Source organism: Montipora capricornis, chromosome 14 (genome assembly GCF_036669925.1).
Source record: "Montipora capricornis isolate CH-2021 chromosome 14, ASM3666992v2, whole genome shotgun sequence".
NCBI lineage: Eukaryota > Metazoa > Cnidaria > Anthozoa > Scleractinia > Acroporidae > Montipora > Montipora capricornis.
The window spans coordinates 25,799,082-25,806,581 of NC_090896.1; positions in this window are offsets into that span (position 1 = coordinate 25,799,082).

A 7,500-nucleotide genomic window follows, 5' to 3' on the forward strand; every position below is an offset into this window, starting at 1 on the left:
AGTTCCAGACGATTTAACAAAATTGCTGAATTCTGCAGAATTGTGCGGTGGTCCATTATCACTGTGCAACTGGTTTGGGATCCCATGCGCGGCAAAGTGCTTCTTCAACTTGTTAATGATAACAGTCCCTGTCTTGCTATACAGTTGGTCCACCTCAAAATAACCTGAATAGTAGTCTACCGTGCACAGGTACTCTTGTCATCAACTGTAAAAATATCAGTTCCTATTTTCTCCCACGGTCTAGAAGGAACTTCATGGCAGATTAGTGGTTCTTTGGGTTGATTGCTCTGATAAGCCATGCAGGTGTCACATTTCTGGATGAAGTCAGTGATTTCTGCATTCATGCCGGGCCAGTACAGTGTTTCTCGCGCTCTTCTTAAGCAACCTTGCACGCCGATATGGGACTCATGCAGCTTCGCCTTGATCCTTGGCCTTAATGTCTGAGGTATGACACATCGCAGTCCCTTGAATATGATGCCATCATGTACCGAAAGCTCGTCACGGAGTTGGAAGTAGGGATGGATGGCTGCTGGGAGTTCCTGCTTTGTATCAGGGAACCCGTCCACAATCGCTTTCTTGAGCGTTTGAAGGGTTTGATCACAGGCTGTCTCCTTCTGCAATTCTTTGAGTTGGTGTTCTGGTACTGGAAGAAAGTGTGTGGCGTGGATGTGTTCCACTTCTACTTAGGTTGGTGACCGCTCGTACTTTGTGAGGTAAGCTCTAGAAAGAGTGTCCGCTAGCAGCATATCTTTGCCGGGCTTGTAGCGGATCTCGTAGTCATACTGCTGCAGACGGAGTAGCAAGCGCTGTAATCTCTTAGGTGCTGATACTAAAGGTTTCTTCGAGATTGAGACCAACGGTTTGTGGTCAGTCCATAAAATGACTTTGCGGCCGTAGACATAGTTGTGGTTATGTTCCATACCGAAAACGTGTGCCAGCAATTCTTTCTCGATCTGCGAGTATCTTCTTTCAGCCGGAGTGAGCGCTCTACTAGCTAAGGTGACTGGTTGCCCGTACTGCATCACCACGAATCCAAGTCCACCCTGGGATGCATCTCCTTGGCATTCGGTAGGGTCGCTCTCACTGAAATACTTCAGCACTGGTGCTTTGACAACAGCTTCCTTAATTCTCTCAAAGGCATCTTACTGTTCATGGCCCCAAATCCACTCGGCATCTTTATGTGTCAAGCGACGTAGTGGTTCACACATTTCCGAAAGGTCTTGCAGGAACTTTGACAGGTACTTTACTAGCCCAATGAATCTCTGCACGGCTGGCACATCACCTGGGCGCTCCATTTTGACAATTGCTTCAATTTTTTGGGGATCAGGTTTCAGTCCGTCCTTTGTCATGACATGGCCAATGAACGACACTTCGCTGCATTTGAATTGAAACTTGTCCTTATTCAGCTTGATACCCTTTGTCCTGCACCTGTCCAAGAGGTTCTTCAAGTTCAGGTCGTGATCCTGGTCAGCCTCTTCGTCAGTGTCACCTTGACCGATAATAAGGAGGTCATCTGCGATTTTGTACACCCCCTTGAGACCATTAAGGCATTGGTCAAGCTTCTGCTGGAAACATTCCGGGGCTGGGCTTATCCCATACGGCATACGTAGCCATCGGTACCTTCCCCATGCTGTCTGGAAAGTCGTCAGCTTATTCGAAGTGTCATCCAATTGAATCTGGAGGAACCCATCCTTAAGATCAGCTTTGGTGAACACTCTCGCCTTAGACAACTCTAGCAGGATGTCATCAATAACTGGCAAGGGATAATGTCTCTGCTTCAGTGCTTGGTTTAGGCGCTGTGGGTCAATACACACTCTTAACCTTCCCGCTAGGCTTCTGCGTTGCAACCATGCGCGATACCCATGTTGACGGCTTATCCTCCTTCTCAAGTACTCCCAAGCTTTCAAGGCGGTCAAGTTCCTCTCTTAGTTTGCCTTTTACTGCAACTGGAACACGACGGGGTGGCATTACTACTGGCGGGACTGTCTCGTCAACTTCTAAGTGTAGTTTTCCCTCAATCTTGCCAAGGCCTTTAAACAGGTCAGCATACTCTGCTAGTACTTGCTCTTCGGTCAGACTGTTGATGCTGTCTGCGATAATCTCAGGTGTTTGGTGGTCAGGCTGCAGGATCTTCTGGCGCTGGACTACTAGGAGGTTCATTTTCTGTGCTGTCTCAGCTCCCAGTAGAGGTGCGAAACCATCCTAAACTACGACAAACTCTGCTACATACTCTGTGTTGTTGCATGGGTTTCGAATGCCGACGCTTACTGTTCCTAACACTCTCAATTTAGACTTAGAGTAAGTGATAAGTTCTCTTTTTGTAGTCTGAATTTCTGTGTTGTCTGGGAGGCAACTGCGGGGCAGGATATTACAAGATGCTCCAGTGTCTATCTGCATCTCCACTGTCTTCTTTCCAATTTCCATGACGCAACTGATTCGCTTCTTGCTGTGAGAAACACTATAAACTTCTCCGGCAAATGAGAGAGCCTAAAGTTCATCCTCGGACGAGGTTGGTGCATCGTCGTGTACCTCATGCACTCTCAGCTTGCTCTGCTGCCGGTTGCTGCGGGAAGGGGCTTTGTTACCAGGCTGTATTTTTTGCATGCAGACATTGCTAAAGTGGTCTTTTCCCCCACACTTATTGCAGGTCTTTCCGAATGCAGGACAATCTTCTTTCTTACGCTCATGTCTCCATCCACAATATTTGCAATCTCTCATGATCATTTGCTTATTTCCTGGAAAGCCAGCGTTTCTTCCGAGGTTTAGCTGAGCTCGAAACTGTGGCTTCGAATGAGTCTGTCCTTTCTTTGATTTATTCAGATAATTTACGGTGTCTGAGCCATGGCTTGATATCTCTTTCAGCTGGCTATTTGCCGCTTCGGCTGCTCGGCAATAATCCATGCATTTCTCCAGTGTTAGCTGCGATTCTTGAAGTAGCTTTGTACGAAGGGCATTATCAGAAATTCCACATACTAGCCTGTCTCTGATCATTTCTTCTTTTAAAGTACCGAACAAACACGTGTCTGCCAATGTGCGGACTACAGTTGCGTAGGCGTCGATTGTCTCGCCAGGCTCTTGTGATCTGTTATTAAACTTGTAGCGCTCGTAAATAGTGTTACTTTTACCTACGCAATAATTGTTCCACAGCTCTAAAACTTTGTCAATGCTACCTTGCTCTGCCTCGGACGCAAAGGGTAACCCACCGTGGATCTCTATAGCCTCAGACCCAATACAGGTGATAAAGGTGGCGACACGGTAATCTTGCGGTTTTAGGTGCAAGCCTGTTATTGTCTCGTACGCTTTCCACGTTTGCAGCCAGTTTTTCCAATTTCTCGCCAGATTTCCTCGAAGTTCCAACCTTGGCGGTAACGGAAAATTAGAGGTGAAGACTTGCTGTGTGGAATTTGAAGTCGGCGCTGTGCTTCTGCTTGTTGTTGGCGGAGTTGTGTCATTTGTGCTGGCGTCCATATTTGGTGAGGGTTTCGTCGCTATTTCTCATCAAAATCAATCCAAATTAAACTAAACGTAAGCGAAATCTTGCTGTACTTCTTGCTCAAAAGTTTACTGCTGACAGCATGTAACGTTCTTAGCTCCAAACCGAAGAGAAACTGATAAATCACTTCAATCAAGCCCTTACGAGGTTTATTTCAACAACACGATCTCAAGTGCGTGATTTTGCTAGTCATGTGACCTAAGTACAATAGCACAGGGAGACCATTACAGTCACCTTACTGACACTATGACATGCAACATTTTATTATGTAGGATGTGACTCCAACTAGTGAAATCTTAACTGTACCATTGAATTTATAAGCAACAAAGAATTCCATTTGTATGAGCCTGATGAATTCAGCACATCTGTTAATTTTACTGCTGACAACTATGAGAGTGTTTAAGATTCCAATCATAATCCAGAACCTTAAGAGCTTCAAATACGGCTTTTTCACATAACCAATCTGTCCGTTTGACTTCATTCACTACTAGTTCTCAAGGTACTTGACTTGACCTCTCAGCCATCACTTCTGTCCATTGTTACAATTGTTGAGCCACTGCACATCTCTCTAAACAGCAGAGAACATGCTGTCAGTTCTTTTCATCCTAATTTTTAATTCTGTATATGAAACACTTTTTCCAAAGCAAGCTTACTGATAAACCTAAGACATGGAGAATTATGTTCATGTTAGAACTTGTTTATGGATGCTGGACACTTCGAAAAACTGTGATGAGGAAATTCTTCAAATTAAAGACATGTAATATGGAACTCTTTTCATTCTTCTAAATTCCCCTTGTCTTTTCAATTAACAGCCTAACCTTCAAACTAAATAATAATTTGCAGAGAACTTCTGATCGTGGCTCAGAATACATGTCTGAACAGACGTCACTAAAACAAAGCACTAATAGTGTGGATAGACATGTGTTCTCCCTGGGGGAACACTCACCTCTACTTATAACCTCATGTGTAACTATATCACAGCGACTGTATTTTATGAATATCCAATGAAAAACTTGACTTGACTTGACTTCTACTTTTCTTTTCAGAAACAGATTTTATTTACAATTATCTCCCCATTGTCCAAAAATGAACAAAAAATCAATGTGGGAATTTAAAAAAAAAATTAAGATTTCTCACCTCGGGACATGGCATCCTGCCATCTTGCGGCTGCAAGGCGCATGAAACTATGGTCGCTAAATGCGAACTTGTTCGTTAAGGAGCCTTAACAGTTAACTAAATTCACTTGATGGGTCCACTTAAACAAAGTTTGGTAGAGACCATGTCACTTCAACGATGTAATTGCAATATTGATGGGCTTACAGACACTGTGGTCTTATTCGCTAAAGAAGCCGGATTTTTTCAGATTTAGGGTGTTCTTCCAGGCAAGTTTTCTCCAAAACGAAGTCGGACTGCCAAAATATTAAGGAATTGAAGGGACACGAATTCCCATTTTTTGTTGTTTTGATTGCTTCTCAGTTGGTCAATTTAAATACGAGATTAAAAACAAAACATTAAAAAAAAGAAAAGCTTTAGTCCTTAAATTGGTTGAACCGAGAGCATGGAATAAAAGGGATCATTTGGTTCGAAGTCAAGAGAAAATGAGGGGACAGAGAGGGAGGCTCCCGGTCCAGCCCTTGTGATATGTCATGTCCACGAAAGTTATTTTTCCGAGACGTCCGCATGCAGGCCAACTTCGGACTGATGTTTGAAAGAAATAAATATTCATCAGCCTTCCACGTGCGCCGCTATTTTCTCTTTCACTAAGAACCTGAGAGCGAGGAAAGACTACATGCGGACGTCTTGGAAGACAAACTTCCGCTAGAACAAAGACTTCCGCTCGTCTAAAAATAACTTTCGTGGACATGACATATCCCGGCCAATGCCCTGAGCCTCCCTCTCTGTCCCCTCATTTTCTCTTGTTCGAAGTTTAATAACGAACACTAAGGCTGCACTTTCGATCAGCTTCGAAGGATGGGATAATGACCGAAACTACCTAGCTTGTAAATTGCTTGAACTAAGAGCACACAGTTTTTAGCTCATAAAAGAGCTTTTTGGCGAAAGCAGGATAAATGACAATTGTTGTGAAGCCATTTTTTTTAGAGTGGGAGAAAGATATTTTAAAAAAGTTGACTCATTTTCTTCACGAATTTACCTTTCGTTAAGAGAAACCATTGCAACTAAACACTAACACGAAACAAAAAAAATCGTGCAAAAAAAAAAAAATGTTCAAAGTAAAGCATTTGCAGCAGCGAAACTGTCAACAAATTACCTGTGCTTTGCAAGGCACACAAACGGAAATGACCAAGGATTGCAGAGATCCAAGTCTAGAAAAGTATGCCATAATTCGTCAATTGCGAATACTCAAATAGTGGGGACGAAGAAAACGTTGATCTTGAACGCTGCACATTTTTTAAGATCCGTAACTGTATACCTGTGTTTTGCAAGGCACACAAACGGAAATGACCAAGGATTGAACAAGTTTTGAGAATGAAGATTATTCTAGCTAAGGGATATTGTGTTGATATAATACCAAATTTCATGACTAGCAAACAAGGAAAGTTAAGAAAATGAACATTTAGATCATTGGAGGATTAAAGCACTTGAAGAAACTTTCAGCATTAATTCTGCAGATGGACCAAACTAAAGAGCGCCTCTTATAAGGAGTCCTTAAACCGTGATCCACTAACTTAAACGATCCTAGCCTTTTAGTTAGCACACAAATTTAACAACTTCACCAATTTTCCCTGTATTCGAAATAATTAATTAATTCATTATTAATTAGGGATAGTGAACTAGGTATAGTGATTATTTTATCACTTAAGGATAGTGAACTAGGGATAGTGAATTAGTGTAGGGATAGGAAACTAGCTACAACCAGTGCCAAAAGTAGTTGGAAAGCTAACGTCAGGATGGGCCTTAAAACCTCTCAGTCGTCAGAAACTCAGCGTAACTTACAAAATTCCACTAAAAGCTTCCAAATAGAAGTCCCCCCTCCCCCCATTCAATGTTGAAATACACAGGGAAATGTCTGTTCACCGTTGGCAACATTGTTTGGGTGGGGTGGGGGGGGGGGGGGAATCATTCAAACTCAGTAAGAAAACCAACTTCAAAGGGTGATTGTAGGGTTGGGTTACCTTACTTTCTGTTTTTCATTGGAGAGAAAGAGTTTGGCATTTAACAAATCAAATGGGGTTCAGTGTTATCTGTACTCTTATCGACAACGATATTCGTCATCACAGTTGTCAAAATGAGAAAAACAATTTGTATTTGACTTGTTTTTGGCCGATGTCTTCCCCTTAAAAATCAAAGGAAGTCTCAAGGTGTCTCAAAGCAGTTTTGCATGACAATTTGAAGAGACTCTCTTATTAGAAGGAATGGCTGTACAACTGTTCCTCATGTAATGGTAACGTTGGGGTAACTTATTTTTAACAAGATGCATGCATTATTGTGACGTCACCATAGCAACAGATAAGCGCCATATATTTTTGTGCTTTTAAAAAATAGCTAATTTCTATCCAATTCCGAAGAAAACAAATCCTTTATATTTTCCTTTTTGAGGAATGTTTAACACCCCTCAAAAACATTGAAAGAGTACAGTTTGTAGTTTGTCTTTTCCATTCCATATAACGGCACTGTTACTCTTTTTGTCTTCTGTCCGAGTCTTTGTTTTAGAGGATTCCAATTTCGTTTCTGAACAGGGAGCATCGGATACTGTGTGTTACGAACGTCAGCACGACCGGTCTTTTATTACTTATTATTAATTCGAATTCAATCATTCCATCAACTTATTGCCGTTTCAAGGCTGCAAACTAAGACAGGAATTGAATATTAAACATTGTTATATATTAACTGAGGGCCCCTCATAGGTTCGAGGTGTCAGTTTTTTAAAACGTTCATATCGTCAGTATTTGATATGCTATGAGAATGAAATGATCATCACTTCAATGCTCCTTAAATGTAGTTTTGAAAACAAAAAAGTATTCTTTTGTTTAAGCGTTATTAGATAT